This window comes from Calliphora vicina, chromosome 3, assembly GCF_958450345.1.
Source record: "Calliphora vicina chromosome 3, idCalVici1.1, whole genome shotgun sequence".
Lineage (NCBI taxonomy): Eukaryota > Metazoa > Arthropoda > Insecta > Diptera > Calliphoridae > Calliphora > Calliphora vicina.
The window spans coordinates 113281832-113302411 of record NC_088782.1 but is presented as its reverse complement, the minus strand read 5'-3'; positions in this window follow the sequence as shown (position 1 = coordinate 113302411).

Here is a 20580-nt window from a genome sequence, read left to right as displayed (position 1 = left end):
GTACATAGTTTTAGGGTTTATTTAATGCAAATATACTCGTATATTATTTAAATTTAGTATTTGTACTTGTATCAATGCATGAACACCAGAGATTAGATGTACGGCTATGAACTTTTAGTGGAAAGTGAAGGTCGAATAGTTTCTTTAGAAGATATTGACAGATTTGAATTAAATAGTCGACTTTAGATCAGTGATCTGCAGTAGTAGCCACCAGGAAAATAGCGAGATCGGCTATTCAGATGTATACAACAAGAATGTGAATTTAAGCAGCTAAAATATTCAATTAAGATACAAAATGTAGATTGTACATCAAGGAATACTATCGATAATTCGTTTGCTTCTAAAATTTCTGTCAATAGAAAATTTTGCAGTTAATAGAGGCCATACTGTTGAAGCTACATCTGTCGAATTGACTGTCGTTTGTTTGTTTGTTCCGAATGGAGACAAAACTTCACATACTAAGGTAAAGTACTAGACACTGATAAGCCTATCATCTTTATTGCTTACAACCCTGGAGAGAACCATTGACACTAACATATGAATGTTACATGCTCTGAATATAGAAGGGGGCTTCAGTAATGTGAAAGCTGCGACCACAGTATCAGCCGTATTTCCATATCATTAGGTAGCTCCTGAACTATAGGATCATTCGATATAAAATCGGAGAGAATATTATCTCAAAATCTGCCAAAAGAGCCACTCCCTATCTCCACTCCTGTAAAACTTGGCTTTAAATTGTCTGCTGAGGAAGTTAGATTCCCGAAATTATAAAAGGAAACTATAAAAAAGGGAAGATCAGTTGAGACGGCACTTCACTCGCTAGTAAAGTACATCGAGAGATTTATCGAATTCAGCAAATACACCCTCCTATCTTTTCTGGATATAGAAGTTGCCTTCAGTAATGTGCGACCTTATTATCAGCCGTATATGATTTAGGACTTGAACAATGCATTGTAAGGTTCATTATGTATCTCCTGAATTATAGGATTATTCATTCTAAAATCAGAGTGAATACGATCTCTTTCAAAAGAGTTACTCCCCATAGGGGTGTCATATCTCCACTCCTCTGGAACTTGGCTTTTAATTGTATATAGAACAGTGTACAATATATTCCCCATCATATTGTTTACTGCACTCCTAGACTATTTATACCCTACACCACCATAGTGTGGAGGGTATTATGCGTTTGTGCAGATGTTTGTAATGCCCAAAAATATTAGTCTAAAGTATACCGATAGACTTAGAATCACTTTCTGAGTCGATTAAGCGATGTCCGTCCGTCCGTCCGTCCGTCTGGTCGGCTGGCTGGCTGGCTGGCTGTCCATGTAAACCTTGTGCGCAGAGTACAGGTCGCAATTTTGAAGATATTTCGATCAAATTTGGTACATATTATTTTTTCGGCTCAAGGACCAAGCCTATTGAAACTGGATGAAATCGGTCCACTATTTCACCTAGCCCCCATACAAATGTCCTCCCGAAATTGGACTTTATCGGTCATAAATGTTTAATTTATATATGTATCTCCACATATTCCGCTCCAAATAAGTTTTATATAGACAAAATTCATGTCACCAAATTTTGTTACGATCGGTCCATAATTAGTCATAGCTCCCATATAGACCCCCTTCCGAAAATCACTTTAACGTGCATATCGCTTAAAAATGTTGGTAAACACACAAAATTCAACATAGTTAACTTTAATATAGACATAAATCACACGACCTAATTTCATGATGATCGGTTCATAATTGGTCATAGCCCCCATATAACCCCACTTCCGAAAATCACTCAAAAATATAAATTATTGAAATTTTAAAAGAAACATTTTTTTTGCTCTTTTACTTAGTGTAGGGTATTACTTTCTTACTTGTTTTCTTTAGGAACTATGGTTTTTATTGAACTAGATAATGGTCTCTGCCCTGGTATATTGGGACTATCCATCTATATGGATCCAGAAAAGGGGAATAGGCAGAGGTGTCTATATTCCTGAATATTGGATATGGATGTCCATTAGACTCCCAAAATATATGTAGTATTTTTCAGGCCAAGGTATCGGCCATAAAGAGAGCAGCCAACTGGCTCATATCTGATAGGCATATTCGAATATATGCTGACAGTAAAGCTGCAATTAAATCCATGATAGGTATTTATACAACATCAAGTATAGTCAAGGAATACCGGGCATCCTTAAATGAGATTGGAGATATTCAACAGTTATACTCATTTGGGTATGTGGACACAGAAATAATGAAGGCAATTGTATAGCTGATAACTTGGCGAAAAGAGGCGCCTTGATGTCTGAAGATGGAATAGAGTTCCTATGTGGCACTCCGTTGTCCAAGTGCAAACAACGAATAAATAATGCCTATTATGAACTTGCTCAGACAAGTTGGGAGAATAAATTCACCTGTGATATTACGAGAATGATATGGCATGCGATGGACTGTAAGCGCAATTGCGAGCGAGTCGTATCTACTTTGTGTATAACGAATACGACTTAGTAATATAGTGGCGGTGATCACCAAGCATTGCACTTTTGGCACCCATGCTGCAAGACTTGGGCTGCCTCATTATGATTTCCGTAGGAGTTGTCAAAATGAAAAGGATAAGAGACCATTTTATACTTCTTTTGTAATAATCCGGCACGAAACGCTCCTTTAGAAACCTCTCTGAACTATCTAGGTAGAAATTAAAATACACAGATGCCTTTATTAGCAAGTGCAGATGTTTATTACGACCCGACTTGCAAATAGCGCCTCAAACTGGCCTCGAATCTATCACATGATGGTTTTCGCTCTTCATAATTTTTTTTCTCTCCTATAATTTCTAATAATATTGAATATATTGCCCTCCCTCTTCTTTTACTTCTCGCACTCCTCTATTTTCAGCTGTGCAAAAGACGGAAATCGGATGGCTACCTGTTAACCTAACCCATATCAATCCATATGAGATCCAAGTATATCTAATGAATCCCCAAAAAGTCACTATTTGGTGTGGATTTTGGGTAGGTTTCGTCATCGACCAATATTTCTTTAAGAACGACATTGGCCAAGCCAGTGCATACCCGGCGATTCCTATATTCCAGTGATTACCAACATAAGTGGTGATAAGATGCATCCCTGAGGCGTACCCCTCGTGGCCATTCTCGTGATCATAGCCGTTCCCTTTTCGGAACGAATGATGCTGTATCGTAGAAGGTTCATGATAAACCTTACAGTTGATTAGTTCAGACCAAGATCCTGTAGAGCTGAACCTATAGTTGCACATTCTACATTATTGAAAGCTCCTTCTATATTCAGAAAGGCCACTAATGTGAAATTGCCAAATTCAAGGAATTTCTCAATGTAACCCACTAAGAAATGAAGTGCTGTCTCAACAGATTTGCCCTTCATGTAGGCGTATAAAGAAGAAGATATTGATCCTTGTTTTAAAGACATTCGTATTTGGATGTCGATGATTCTCTCAAGGGTTTTCAGCAAGAATGATGATAGACTTATTGTTCGGAAATCTTTTGCTTTGGTGAGTAACGTTTTCCCTCCTTTCGGAATGAATATCACAGTGCATTCGGTCCACCGATTTGGTATGTACGAACATATAAGATAGGCATGATAAAAAGCTATCAGCCAAGGAGTGACTAGATCTGTATTATTTTTTAGGTATTATGACATCCGGGACTGAGGATTTGTGAGAGTCGAAGCTCCGTTTGTCCCATTTTACTATATGCTCGTCAATTATAATTGACGGAGTTGTCCGATTGTTCGATTGGGTGGAGCCATATCTAGTAGCAGGTTCCCTGGAATATGAGTGTCCATGAGCACTTCTAGTACCTCACGTCCATCAGTAGTCCACCTACCATCCTATTACTGAATATAACCTTGAACAGGATTTTGCTCAGAGGAACTTTCGACGCCACTGCACTACTTCTAACCTGATTCTTAAATTAGTTCAACATACGGTGATCAGTAACTTGAGCTTTTCGCCTCGTTGAAAAGTTTACGACAACAACGCCTAGAGTTCGTTATATCTAGAGACCACCATGGAGGTCTTCCTTTCCTCTGCGTGAAGTATACGTTCGCCTTGTGGCCTCACTAAAAGAGAGAGTGTGAACTTTAGACTCCATTCACACTAGGCAATTTAGTTTCTCAAGTCCCTTGCCCATCAACAAAACAGCATGCACAATTTTCTTCTACTTGACCTTGACATTACCTCTGGCATCTACAAACAAAACAGACTTGCGCAACTAAATTGCCTAGTGTGAAAGGGGTCTTTCCACAGCTCTTTCAATATCCCTAGAATTACATATCAAAGGGGGTGAGGGAAGTAAACCATATAGGATCCCCTTATGATCATCCCGTTTGGTTTTCCTCCTGTTTTGAAATTGCATTCCCTTTTCAGCTTCTAATTGTATTGAGAATGTCAGTTACCTATGATCTGAGAGAGAGCAACCATGAGAAACCTTCCAATTTCTAATATATTGCGAATGGCTTGCAATATGGCAAGTTTGATACCAAGTAGTTTGTTAGAGGTTTGACCTGGTCGTGCGCCATATATATTGAGAGCAGCCACATTTTACCTGCATCTGACTCCCAAGAAGCAGCTACAGTGTATTAAGTTGGTTCTTAGCCAAAATGCAAGATCTTAGTTTACTTGTGCGTTTGATGTACAAGAGCTTTTACTCTTTGGCTTTGAGTCCACGTATTTCGACAGTGTGAATCAGGGTTTCGAAGAACTACTAAAAGCAGTCGCATTTTACTGAATAGTTGACTTTTTACAGTCTCATACTTAAAAAAAGTAACTAGTTTCAGTTTTTGATCACATGGTTACTGAAAACAGTTGACTGTGCACACACATTACAACAGCAAGCAGCAATAGATTTTGTTTTTTTTCAGCAGCCAAACGAATCAGCAGCCGCCATGTTTCAGTTTTCAACTCTACCGAACTGATTACACGACTTCAGCAGCAAAAACATTTCTGTGTGTGCTGCTTACGCATTGTCAGTTTCGAGTTTTGTTTTTCGTACTACGCAGCGTAACAAAAACTGCTAGCTCGACTGAATAGTACGACTGGCTAGTTTGGCTGGTTGTATAAAATGTGTGTACAACAACACACACTTTATGAAGCTAGGTTGAATCGTATGATTTTTTGGTTTTTGTGTTTACATATCACAGAGGAAATTTAAATGTTATTATTGTTAATAGAAATAAATAGGAAATTCTTATATTTATTATATCTTAATTAAAAATACTAAAAAATAAATTTAATAAAATTATTAATTAATAAATTTAGAATAAAAAAAATTATTGATATTTTTTTATTATATTTTATATTGACTAACACAGTACAACATTTTTCAGTCCATTGCTTTGGGACTCAATTCTGACAATTGCACGTGAAAGTAGCTCCAAAAATAAGGGGCTATTTTGTCAAGTTGGCTGCCATAATAATTTAATGGCCATACGAATTTTTTTCCTCAAGGTGGATTTTTATCACTTTTTCTATATTTTAGCACGGTTATATTGAATAGTAGAAGAAAAGTACGGAACATACCTACCCGAAAAAGTTGCATCCAGTGCCTTAAAAATCGCAAAAATGAACATTTTTACCAATTTTTCACCTTTTTTGCTCAATAACTGGATAACAAATCCAATTATGGACCGAACACCATGAAATTAGGTCGTGTGATTTGTGTTTATATGAAAGTTATTTATCATGAATTTTTCTTGAATACCATAATTTTTAACAGATTTATTCACTTTAAAGTGATTTTCGGAAGCGGGTCTTATATGGGAGCTATGAATAATTATGGACCGATCATAATAAAATTTGGTGACATGAATTTTGCATATATAAAACTTATTTGGAGCGAAATTTTGTGTAGATACATATATAAATTAAACATTTATGACCGATAAAGTCCAATTTCGGGAGGACATTTGTATGGGGGCTAGGTGAAATAATGAACCGATTTCAGCCAACATCAACAGGCTTCGTCCCTGTGCCGAGAAAATTATATGTACCAAATTTGTTTATGATCGGTCCATAATTATTCATAGCTCCCATATAAGACCCGCTTCCGAAAATCACTTTAAAGTGAATAAATCTGTTAAAAATTATGGTATACAAGAAAAATTCATGATAAATAACTTTCATATAAACACAAATCACACGACCTAATTTCATGGTGTTCGGTCCATAATTGGATTTGTAATCCAGTTATGGACAAAAAAGGTGAAAAATTGGTAAAAATTTTCATTTTTACGATTTTTAAGGCACTGGATGCAACTTTTTCGGGTAGGTATGTTCCGTACTTTTCTTCTACTATTCAATATATACAACTTTGCTTCAGCCACAAAAGAGATATTCCGTACGGTATACGAGATATAACCGTGCTAAAATATAGAAAAAGTGATAAAAATCCACCTTGAGGAAAAAAATTCGTATGGCCATTAAATTATTATGGCAGCCAACTTGACAAAACTAATGATACAGAAGTCCTTATTTTTGGGGCTACTTTCACGTGCAATTGTCAGAATTGAGTCCCAAAGCAATGGACTGAAAAATGTTGTACTGTGTTAGTCAATATAAAATATAATAAAAAAATATCAATAATTTTTTTTATTCTAAATTTATTAATTAATAATTTTATTAAATTTATTTTTTAGTATTTTTAATTAAGATATAATAAATATAAGAATTTCCTATTTATTTCTATTAACAATAATAACATTTAAATTTCCTCTGTGATATGTAAACACAAAAACCAAAAAATCATACGATTCAACCTAGCTTCATAAAGTGTGTGTTGTTGTACACACATTTTATACAACCAGCCAAACTAGCCAGTCGTACTATTCAGTCGAGCTAGCAGTTTTTGTTACGCTGCGTAGTACGAAAAACAAAACTCGAAACTGACAATGCGTAAGCAGCACACACAGAAATGTTTTTGCTGCTGAAGTCGTGTAATCAGTGCGGTAGAGTTGAAAACTGAAACATGGCGGCTGCTGATTCGTTTGGCTGCTGGAAAAAAACAAAATCGATTGCTGCTTGCTGTTGTAATGTGTGTGCACAGTCAACTGTTTTCAGTAAGCAAATTGTTGAAATTGAAGACTTAAACTTTTTTCAGTTCAGTCGTTACATGAGGCTATTTATTTTGGTGCTGAATATTAAACCCTGGTGTGAATCTACAGCTCCTGGACCAACGCAATCTCCTACCCATGCTCAGCAATGTGAAGTAGCAAGGCAGCTGCTTTAGTGTGTTTAGTGTGATGAAGGTTCACTTGGATCACCTTCACCATGGCAGATTACCGTCTGGGTCTGACTCCAGAAGAACATCTTCATGCTACGCTTTTGTCAAAAATGTACCATATGTAGTAACAATAATCCTACCACCGATAGCATCCCCTTACAACAATTCATTTCAAGTGTATCGCAAGGGAATGTCCATTAGCTTGCCCTTTTCCTAGTTATGAACCTAGCAATACCAGATCATTTGTTAGATAATGTTTAATGAAGTCTTGATATCGCTCGAGCCAACAGAAACACCAGTAATCATTTGTATAAAATGTATCACAGGACTAGATGATAGCTCCCTCTATCCGCTACCTGGGACGCGTCCGAAAGGAGACTGTCAACTCTTCACGAAATAGGAAGCTCTTAATGAAAGATTATGTATCACAAAAAATTGCTATTGGTAACAGCAGTCTTTAATTTAATTTCTATGCAAATCTCTAAAACAATATTCCAAAACTAAGTATATTTTGTATCATTCATTCAATTTAGCACAATCACCTAGAAGCAACATATTCCTTACCGGGTTAATGCAGGCTCTAGTGTACCAACATAATGGCAAGTCCGTGCAAGCACACACATGCTCGGGTTTATACGAGTGTGTAAGCACACAACAAGATTACTTCCGGTTCAGTAATTACACAAATAATTGTGAGCACAATTCAATACCCTCAACAAACTCATTTGCACATTGATAAACACACCAACCAGCCAGGTTTTTTTTAATGCTCTTCTCGCTCTCCTACATATGTACATTGTGTTGCCTCAATAAACGTTCAATGTTTTTGTAGTTTATACTTCATTTAGGCCAGTTTTGTTTATTGTTATTATTATTTTTGCTGTTGTTAACGTTATTTCCTAGTTTGTATCTTTTTTTTAGCGCCCCATTTACTTTCATTTCCAATTTTCCATTATTTGTTTTTTTTTTTGATTTGGTTGTAGATCAAACAGCAAATGAAGCGATTTATTGGTGTCATATGACATGCCATGTTATTTTACCACCTGTACGTCCGTCTATCCGTCCGTTTGTCTGTGTTTGTTTATGTGTTTTTAATACATTTATTCATTATTTGTAATTTGTAATAAAATAACAACATTCATAATAATTTATATGACTCAAATAAAATTAAATTGTTTTCCGTTTGATATTTTATTACTGCTGCTACAATAAACATAAATATCAAATTTATACATTAATTCAAGTAGCAGCTTATTTGAATTGTTTTAAAATAAATAAATAAATTTCTGTTGCCATTAAATACCAAAAAAAAAATGCAAAATTAATTGATTTTAAAGTTATTAAAGGTTTTATTTATTATTTAGTGGTAAATTCTAGTTTAATTGTTAAGTGAACTGTATGCTAAGTCCTTAAAATTTGGTGTGTAGGCTGGAAAATGTTAATTAAAGTTGAAAATTGAGAATTAGCTATACAAATAATTGATTTAATTTAAATTTAATTGTAAACAAATAAATGAGTAAAGTTAGGCATAGCTGATCATATTATATGCTACACCTGTAAACCGAAAATGACAATAATTCGTTGTAAGATTTTTACTAACAGGAAATTTATTTGTATATTTTTGTAAATTTGTATTAACATATAAGACATGAGACAGATACCGGCAAGTCAATTTTGAAAGTAATTCTGTGTCAAATATGGAAGGCGCAAAGGAAATACTCTATTAAAATTTGAATAGAGATGCTTTTCCCACATTAGGCTATCAGCATCATGAAGTGGTATCCACTGACATAGACATAGAATAATAGACATTTGTCTGATTCCTTAACAGCCCCAGCAGTTAAGCTAGAAGTCAATTGATATATCTTGGGTCATTTGACACGTATGTGCTCTTTGTAGTGCAGAGAGAAAGCAATTAGTTACTTTATACGTTACTGTTTACGTTCCAGATAATCTATAATGAAGACACTAGTCACTTAAGTGTCTCTAAGTAACCTAGATTGTAGTCAATTTAAACGTTTATTTTGCAGTTCGCCTTAGGAAGTAGATATTTTACCCACAAGATGTAATATATTGGAAAGATGGAGGAGGAATGTTTTGTTTACAGGTAATCGCTTATTATACTTTCTATGTCTTTTTAACCGACTATCTGACTATGAAGCACCCGTACATTTTAAAACAACTAGTTATGTAACTGAGCAAGTGACTAGTTAGGTAGATAGTAAGGTAACTGACTCCATGGAACCGGTATGTGAATCCAATGTGTTGACTACTTTGGACCAACTGTCAGATAGTATCATTGTAATCCAAATCCCTGCTTAGGACATACACGTGTAAAATAAGTAGTCACACAGCTAATTACATAACCAGTTGTCACCCTAAATGATAGGTAAAGTCACTAGTTCTCCTAGAACTACTGGGGCTAGTGAGGTTTGTCAGAGTCAATTTTTCTGTACCTTACTCCATTGACCCATATTAATCACATTAAGAGCTTTTAAACATTGAAGAGTCCCTTTACATAAAAACAAGAACACACTTTTGACTATCTTTCTTAAACATTATTTTGTAACTTCTTATATACTTTTAGAGCCACAGTATATCATGAGTTGTTATTATACCCTAAACAACCATATATAATGCGTTTGTTCTGATTTCTGTAATGTCCAAAAATATTATTCTTACACAAACCTTAAAGTATACCGATCGACTTAGAATCGCTCTCTTAGTCGATGACAGTCCGCTGTCCGTACGCCTGGCTGTTTGTCTGTCCATGTAAACCTTGCGCGCAAAGTAAAGGTCGCAGTTTTGAATATATTTCTATAAAATTTTGTAAATTTTTTGGGCCCAAGGACGAATCCTATTGAAACTGCCTGAAATCGGTACATTGAGATGACCATGCCCTCACATCGCACGTGTAGAATGTCAAATGTGACATGAGCAGTGCTCCGTTCATTACATGTCTTTACTATCCATATCATCCAATTCTGGCCAAATGAAGTTGGGAATCTTCGACATATAGCGCTACCCGTTGACGGTTATGTCCTAGCCAACGCGTTGTATCTTCGTTTTCAAAGATAAACAAGTAAGAAAGTATGATCGGTCAAGCCCGACCATATAATACCCTACACTAAGTAAAAGAGCAAACAAATTTTTTCTTTTAAAATTTAAATAATTTATATTTTTGAGTGATTTTCGGAAGTGGGCCTTATATGGGGGCTATGACCAATTATGGACCGATCACCATGAAATTAGGTCGTGTGATTTGTGTCTATATGAAAGTTTACTATGTTGAATTTTGTGAGTATACCAAAATTTTTAAGCGATTTATGCACGTTAAAGTGATTTTCGGAAGCGGGTCTATATGGGAGCTATGACTAATTATGGACCGATCATAACAAAATTTGGTGACATGAATTTTGTGTATATAAAACTTATTTGGAGCGGAATTTGTGGAGATACATATATATAAATTAAACATTTATGACCGATAAAGTCCAATTTCGGGAGGACATTTGTATGGGGGTTAGGTGAAATAATGGACCGATTTCAGCCAGTTTCAACAGGCTTGGTCCTTGAGCCGAAAAAATAATATGTATCAAATTTCATCGAAATATCTTCAAAATTGCGACCTGTACTCTGCGCACAAGGTTTACATGGACAGCCAGCCAGCCAGCCAACCAGACGGACGGACGGACATCGAAAGTGATTCTAAGTCGATCGGTATAATTTAAGGTGGGTGTTAGACTAATATTTTTGGGCGTTACAAAGATCAGCACAAACGCATAATACCCTCCCCACTATGGTGGTGTAGGGTATAATTAACTCAAAATCTACACCAAGCAGTGACTTTTTCGGGATGCATTGAATACTCTTGGCTCTCATGTAGATTGATATCGTCCCAAAATCAAAAATTTAATTTGTTGTAAAATGTGCGAAGAGCACGGATTGTTGCCCGAACAGAAAACACATTTCGACAAAACAATTGTATCATTTGCTCGTGTTAGTGAACGATATATCCATTGGAAAAACAAACTGAATAAATGCCAGCCAATTCGACAACTGTAGCTTTAGCAATACGGCCGCTATCAAATGTCAAAATGCAGAAGTCCCTATTGGAAGACCGTATCACCAATAGAAATAAAAGCCCACCATCTGCCCCGAGTGTATAAAAGACAAAGTATTAGTTTAGAAAAGTAAGGGTATTGAAAATATTTGTATTAGCATCCCTTTGAAAAGTTTATTCATCTTGATAGATAAGGTATATTGCAGAATCTATTTGGAAAATTCAGTAATCAGACGCTGTTATATTATATCCATAACGGAGTACAACTTAGACATTTGGAGTTGGAGCAGTACGAAAATCATTGTTAAGACATTTCGATGATTTTCTCTGCAGGCTGCAAATAAGTCTTTTTGTCTAGGTCAGCAAATGATAGCCCAATACAAATGAATCTGTCAAAATGTGTTAAGACAGTTTTTAACTCAATCTAATAACCCTGTTGAAGGAGTCAAAAGTGATTCCCAGGCAGACCATATCCTTACTGATATTCCAGTACTCTTCAGTCAGTAATATCCGGCTTGGTTTATATTCGGATAATATATTTTTGATCATTTAAAACATTAATTTATCAGAAAAATTAGTCTATAATAATAAGCTCCGGATAAAACACGAACAAAAATACGAACAGATGCTGCACAGATCTAAGAGAATCATTTATTTAGGTAAGAAAACAGATAGGGAACTAGCTACCACAGAAGAAACAAATTAAAAACATTAAGTTACTCTGTAACTAGTCTATGAAATAACACATATCGGCTGTAACTATTGCAAGGTTTAGTGGACATAGTGATTAATTCGTTAAAAACTAAAGTAAGTTGGTGTTAAACTGTGTTCGAAGTAGAGTATACACAGTGTTCCAAATAAACGTATTTTGACAGTTTTTACCAGCTTTAATTAAACGACTTGTTTTGTGATTAAACAATATTGGCATATATTGTAAAAGTATTTACAAAGTGAGTGGTTCTGTATTGCGAAAACTGTGTACTTGAACAACATTGAGTGAGTCACTCAATCAAGGATCTTACATAGGTTAATTCAAATCTATTTTGGACAATGATAATAAATACTATTGCAATCGAATTTGTACTATTGCAACCGAATCGATTGATTTTACCTCAGTGAACGAATTTTATAGTTGTGGGTACAAAGCTTTAGAAGGGGTGACAAAAGTTCGGTCGCTTTCAATTTAAAATACTAACTTACTCAATCTTCAGTTTCTAGAATCATGGCACATCAAATAAATTATTTCGGTACTCAGCTATGCCAGTTGAGCCAGCCACAAGAGGAATATAATTTTCTATTTAAAGGGTGCTTTCTAAGCCCGATACAACTTGGAATTGTTAAAAAATAACAAAAACAAGTAAGAAAGTATGGTCGGTCAAGCCCGACCATTTAATACCCTACACTAAGTAAAATAGCAAAAACAAATTTTCTTTTAAAATTTCAATAATTTATATTTTTGAGTGATTTTTGGAAGTGGGCCTTATATGGGAGCTAAGACCAATTATGGACCGATCACCATGAAATTCGGGCGTGTGATTTACGTCTATATTAAAGTTAACTATATTGAATTTTGTGTGTTTACCAACATTTTTAAGCGATTTATGCGCATTAAAGTGATTTTCGGAAGCGGCTCTATATGGCAGCTATGACTAATTATGGACCGATCGTAACAAAATTTGGTGACATGAATTTTGTGTATATAAAACTTATTTGGAACGGAATTTGTGGAGATACATATATAAATTAAACATTTATGACCGATAAAGTCCAATTTCGGGAGGACATTTGTATGGGGGCTAGGTGAAATAATGGACCGATTTCAGCCAGATTCAATACCCTATACCCTACACCACCATAGTGGGGAGGGTATTATGCGTTTGTGCAGATGTTTGTAACGCCCAAAAATATTAGTCTAACACCCACCTTAAAGTATACCGATCGACTTAGAATCACTTTCTGAGTCCGTCTGGTCGGCTGGCTGGCTGGCTGTCCATGTAAATCTTGTGCGCAGAGTACAGGTCGCAATTTTGAAGATATTTCGATCAAATTTGGTACATATTCTTTTTTCGGCCCAAGGACTAAGCCTATTGAAAAAAAATCGGTCCATTATTTCACCTAGCCCCCATACAAATGTCCTTCCGAAATTGGACTTTATCGGTCATAAATGTTTAATTTATAAATGTATATCCACAAATTGCGCTCCAAATAAGTTTTATATATACAAAATTCATGTCAACAAATTTTGTTACGATCGGTTCATAATTAGTCATAGCTCCCATATAGACCCGCTTCCGAAAATCACTTTAACGTGCATAAATCGCTTAAAAATGTTGGTATACTCACAAAATTCAACATAGTAAACTTTCATATAGACACAAATCACACGGCCTAATTTCATGGTGAGCGGTCCATAATTGGTCATGGCCCCCATATAAGATCCACTATCTAAAATCACTCAAAAATATAAATTATTGAAATTTTAAAAGAAAAATGTTTTTGCTCTTTTACTTAGTGTAGGGTATTATATGGTCGGGCTTGACCGACCATACTTTCCTACTTGTTTTGATTTAAATTCGTTTCGAATTAGCTAAGTTTTGAGTTAATTCTTTTCACAAAGAAAAAGTATTGAATGAAATTTAAATCAATTCAAACGAATTCATTTCCAATTCATTTTAATTGATTTTGAATTCATTCAAATGAATAAGAACAATGAATTGCAATTCAAAGGAATGAAATTAAAAATGATTTGCAATAACTAAAATTCAAGGGAAGATCTAGGGGGAATGAAAAATTAAAATTAAAGTTTCTTTTACAGTAAATAACTTCACAGTAGGCAATTTTCTAAAAAAAAAACTCAGTTTTTGGAACACATTTTCCCCATTAATGGCATTGCAATTTTTCAAAAATTGCAATGCCATTAACTTAAGGACATTTGAGTCTATATTGGTTCCAAATTTTGTTATGTTATTTTTAATTATTAAAATTTTATATTAATTCAAATTTTATATTTTTATTCGTGGAAAATCACCATATGATTTTTTTTTTAGTTTTTAAGGTAAATGAAGTCCCAAAATTTTATAAAGTTATTTAATGTTACTAAAATATCAAATTGTCTGGCCTGGGCGATATTTGTTTTCCGTGTCAAAATCATAACTTCTGAATCGAACAATGCATCTCTCCTACGTTGAAACCGATGGAACACATTCAACATAAGCTTTGTTGAGCAATCGGTGTGCTTCAGCGGCACTTGTTTTTCAAATTAAAGAACTAAAGCAAAACTACCCTAATATGACGCTTTGTTGCCACAAAACTCGACGTTTTCGAAGCAAAAAAAAGTTCAATAACTAATGAGAATAAATCGCAGATATGTTGCCTACAAAATGACATATTCATTAATTTAAGAACAAGATTTTGTAACTTTCAGAAAATATTAATAAATCCATAAATTATACTAAAATCAATGAACAAAAAGTCTAGTCTAGTTCTATTTTATTTACATAACTTAATAAAGTATAAACTATTTTTAACACAAATTCAAAGAAGAAAACTAACCACAAACAATAAATAAACATACATATTTTTTCAATTAAAAAAATGTTCAAATCTTTTTTCTATACATTTCTTAAGATCAATATTTAATTTAAGTTAAAAATTCTATTTATATAAAAGGCCACAATAAATATGTAGCTAAATATGTAAGTAGCCCTCCTGAAACACACAAAAATTATACACAATCTGGCTGTCTAAAGTTTATTTTGATTTATAATATTAATTTTACATATTACAGAAGCAAAGACAACAACAGCAACAACAACAACAACTTGCACTACAACAATTATAAATTTATCTACCTAAAGTTTAACATTCTTTTATACACGAATATAAACTAAAACTATTAAACTATTTAGCATTAAAAAAATATAATTCTCTTGATTACAAAAATTCCAAAATTACAAATAACTTCTTACTATTTTCTGTAAAGATAGAGTTTTTTTTCTGCTGCTTTATTTTGTTGCAACAAAAAAATACCAAGTGGTCTATCTAGTTCCTGTGCTAAATTTCAAAAAAAAAAATGAAGCAAACTCTTTGCTCAGTACAAAACTTTAATAACAACAACAGAATAGTTTCGTAAATAGTTTTGTTAGACAAGAGGTAAAAACTCATAAGCAGTGGAAAAAAGAAAGATTGAGAAAATGTTAAATTATTTATGTTATTTTTTTTTTCTACACAGATATTTTTACTTTTACCAGTGAAGGTAAAAGAAATTAGGAATTTTTAGAGATAATAGGTAAAAGTGGACTTTTGAGGGCAGTAACCGAATTAGCTATTTAGTGAATATTATATAGAGCACCTCCTATATTTTGTAATGCTGGCAAATTTTGACTATTTCTATGTTAATTATTGCTGGGTCAAGTTTCAAATTCTCATACAGCCTTGAAGTATTGTAGGGTGTTAAATACAAAATATCTCTACATATGTATGCATATATTTATGGAAAAATTTATCATACAGGAAAAGAAAAATTAAAATATTTGTAAAAAGGAAACTGGAAAAAAATATGTGTATAAAACTATAAATATATATTTTGTCTGTAGCAGTATAAAGAGTATATAAATATTAGCAAAAAGGTTATGATAGATGAGTGCAACATACATATCAAGCCCTTAGCGCCAAATTATCGTAAGCGACATTTTCTAATTTTTTTTTATTGCTAAAATTAAAATTTTATGGACCGACTGATGTTTTAGCGTTCTCAGAATATCAAAATTGTTAATAACTTTTTAGGACGGTCAAGCCCGACCATATAATACCCTACACCAAGTAAATGAGTAAACATATCGAGCCCTTAGCGCCAAATTATCGTAAGCGACATTTTTAAAATTTTTGTTTTATTGCAGAAATTAAAATTTTATGGACCGACTGATGTTTCAGCATTCTTAGAATATCAAAATTGTTAATAACTTCAAAAATATAGGGGGTAACATTTTATCGTAAGTCAATGTTTATATTTTACAGTAAACAAATTTTATCGTAAGCGACACACAGTGGTATAGAAAAAAAAGAGGGAAATAAATCTGTAACTTCTAAATAGTTAGATTGGTTTGAATGAAATTTCACGTGTGCAAAGAAGAAGTGTTATCGAGTTTAAGTTTTGAACATGGATCTCATGGGCCCACAAGGAGCGCGACCAATTGCCCTCAAAGTAGGACACCTCGGGTATGTTACATTTTTAAAACGATATTATTTCTTGGTTTGAGTTCCGATTTCAAAAACATTACACATGTTGAATCTTCTCATCGAGCTATCAATTATCTATTATAGCTTAGGAGATATTCGCATTTGAAAATTGAATTTTTAACATTTGTACCCACCCTACTCCAGTTTTTTGATAACAGCTTATCCAAATATTTCCCGCTTCTCCCCAGTTTTCCTTTATTGGACTAACAACGCATGTATTTATCAAATGGAAAAAGAACTGTTTAAAAATAATGACTAAGTCCAAAGTTATATGCATTTGAATTTAAAAAATTTTTAAAAAGCAATTTTTCACTATTTTTTTGGGAAAAAAGAACTTTTTTTCTTTTTAAGTTATCGCAAACATTTTCTAAGAGGATGTATAAGAAATTCCTACTTTCTGAAAGCTTAGTTTTCGTAAAATATTTTAAAGGAAAACCAATTTCAAAATTGTTGTTACCAGATCCTTTCAAAAAACACCTATTTTTTATGTAAAATTAAACTTTAGGCCAAAAATTCTCAAATAGCGTATCCGATATCAAAATATAGTAACCGATTATAGGTCGTTCAATATGTTTCTAATTATTTTGTAAAGGGTCCCGATAACCCCCACCCTGGTATGGATATTATAGGCAAAAAACTAAAAATTACCATTTTTGGAATTTTTCAACACTTTTTTGGGAATTGCGGGATTGCTGATAATAAATTTCAAAATTCGTTTATATTTTTGAATTTTAAATAGAAAAATCTACATAACTGTGAAATTTCATTAAAAACTATTCATAAATAACAATTTTATTTCAATTCGAAAAATTTGTATCTATGCAAAAATTCAATAAAAAACATTTTTTGTCATATTTTTCTATAAAGTATTCCATGAATTTTTAATTGTCAAAAGTTATCAATATTTTTGAAAAATAGACAAATAGCTTGAACGAAATTATATTATATCGCATCATAACATTTTTAATTCTATGTATAAATTTCAAAATAATCAAAAAAAACCTTCTCCTGTAAAATTTGTGTTTTGTCGCTTACGATAATTTGGCGCTAAGGGGTCGATATTTTTCTTTTAAAATATCAATAATTTATATTTTCGAGTGATTTTCGGAAGTGGCCTTATATGGGAGCTATGACCAATTATGGACCGATCACCATAACATTAGGTCGTGTGATTTATGTCTATATTAAAGTTAACTATGTTGAATTTTGTGTGTATACCAACATTTTTAAGCAATTTATGCACGTTAAAGTGATTTTCGGAAGCGGGTATATATGGGAGCTATGACTAATTATGGACGGATCGTAACAAAATTTGGTGACATGAATTTTGTGTGTATAAAAATTATTTGGAGCGGATTTTTTGGAGATACATGTATAAATTAAACATTTATGACCGATAAAGTCCAATTTCGAGGGGACATTTGTATGGGGGCTAGGTGAAATAATGCACCGATTTCATCCAGTTTCAATAGGCTAGGTCCTTGAGCCGAAAAAATAATATGTACCAAATTTGATCGAAATATCTTAAAAATTTGCGACCTGTACTCTGCGCATAAGGTTTACATGGACAGCCAGCCAACCAGACGGACGGACGGACATCGCTTAATCGACTCAGAAAGTGATTCTTAGTCGATCGGTATACTTGTTAGACTAATATTTTTGGGCGTTACAAACATCTGCACAAACGCATAATACCCTCCCCACTATGGTGGTGTAGGGTATAAAAAACCAACTTTTTTTTTCGCAATGTATTTTGGAAGTTTTTACCTATTCTTCAAAAATTTTCTTTCGTGAAAAAGTAGATCATACCGCAAAAGTGAAAAAAATGTATGGCGGTCGCAAGAATGCGCAAGATGTTTTTGATTTACCTTAATTAATTCAAATATAGTTTTACACCGGAACTATCCGGAATAAACAGCTTTAACTCTACTTGGGAAAAGGTAATATTTTATTATACCCTACACCACCATAGTGGGGAGGGTATTATGCGTTTGTGCAGGTGTTTGTAACGCCCAAAAATGTTAGTCTAACACCCACCTTAAAGTATACCGATCGACTTAGAATCACTTTCTGAGTCGATTAAGCGATGTCCGTCCGTCCGTCCGTCTGGTCGGCTGGCTGGCTGGCTGTCCATGTAAACTTTGTGCGCAGAGTACAGGTCGCAATTTTGAAGATATTTCAATCAAATTTGGTACATATTACTTTTTCGGCCGAAGGACCTAGCCTATTGAAACTGGATGAAATCGGTGCATTATTTCACCTAGCCCCCATACAAATGTCCCCTCGAAATTGGACTTTATCGGTCATAAATGTTTAATTTATCTATGTATCTACACAAATTTCGCTCCAAATAAGTTTTATATATACAAAATTCATGTCACCAAATTTTGTTGCGATCGGTTCATAATTAGTCATAGCTCCCATATATACCCGCTTTCGAAAATCACTTTAACGTGCATAAATCGCTTAAAAATGTTGGTAAACACACAAAATTCAACATAGTTAACTTTAATATAGACATAAATCACACGACCTAATTTCATGGTAATCGCTCCATAATTGGTCATAGCCCCCATATAAGGCCCACTTCCGAAAATCACTCAAAAATATAAATTATTGAAATTTTAAAAGAAAATTTTTTTTTGCTCTTTTACTTAGTGTAGGGTATTAGATGGTCGGTCTTGATCGACCATACTTTCTTACTTGTTTTTTCTTTGTGTATGTCATACTGGAAAAGTGAAAAAAAAATGTATGGCGGTCGCAAAAATGCGCAAGATATTTTTGATTTACCGTAAAGTGAACACTTGACAGATTAACCCAAATATAGTTTTACAGCGGAACTATGCGGAATAAACAGCTTTAAATCTACTTGAAAAAAGGAAATATTTTATTTTTTCCAATTTCTGATCTTCTCACAAAAAATAGTTTTTTTTTTAATAGTTACAATGGAAATAATTAAATGAAAATTGTTGCATATTTCCTTGAAATAGAGCTTAATGTACTTAATGTACCTGTTGACAACAACTGACTTTTTCCTAATCGGAGCTAAAAACCAAAAAAAAAAAAACATAAATTACAGTTCACTATTGTATTGTGAAGCTCATTAAATGATCAGAAGGAATGTTGCCAGACATTTATTTTTTTTAATTTTGTCCAGATAGATTTGTGATTTTCCACAGTGTGCAGGGGCGCGACCAAGGGTCCTCAAAGTAGGACACCTCGGGTATGATACATTTTTAAAACGATCCTATTTCTTCGATTGTGTTCCGATTTCATTTACACATATAGAATCTTCTCATCGAGCACTACAAAAAACCTCGTCATAGCTATCAATTATCTCTTATAGCTTAGGAGATATTCGCATTTGAAAATTAAATTTTCAATATTTTTACCCACCCTACTCCAGTTTTTTGACAACACCTTATCCAAATAGTTCCCTATTTTCTCCAGTTTTACTTTATTGTACTAACAACATACGTATGTGTAAAAAAAAAAATAATTGTTTAAAAAAAATTACTAAGTCCAAAGTTATATGCATTTGAATTTAAAAAATTTTAAAAAGGAGATTTTTCGCTAATTTTTTGGGAAAAAATAACTTTTTCTTTTTAAGTTATCACAAGAAATTTCTAAGAGGATGTATAAGATATTTATACTTTCTGAAAGCTAAGTTCTTATAAAATATTTTAAATTAGAAAAAAAATAAAAATTGTTGTTACCGAGGGTACCAGGTCCTTTCAAAAAAACACCTATTTTTTATGTAAAACTAAATTTTAGGGCAAAAATTCTCAAATCTCGTATCCGATATCAAAATATAGACCCTTTAATTATTTTGTAAAGGGTCCTGATAACCCCGACCCTGGTATGGATATTATAGCCAATAAAAATTACCATTTTTGTAATTTTTCAACACTTTTTTGGGAATTGCGAAATTGCTGATAATAAATCTACATAACTGTGAAATTTCATTAAAAACTATTTATAAATAAAAATTTAATTTCAATTCGAAAAATTTGTATCTATGCAAAAATTCAAT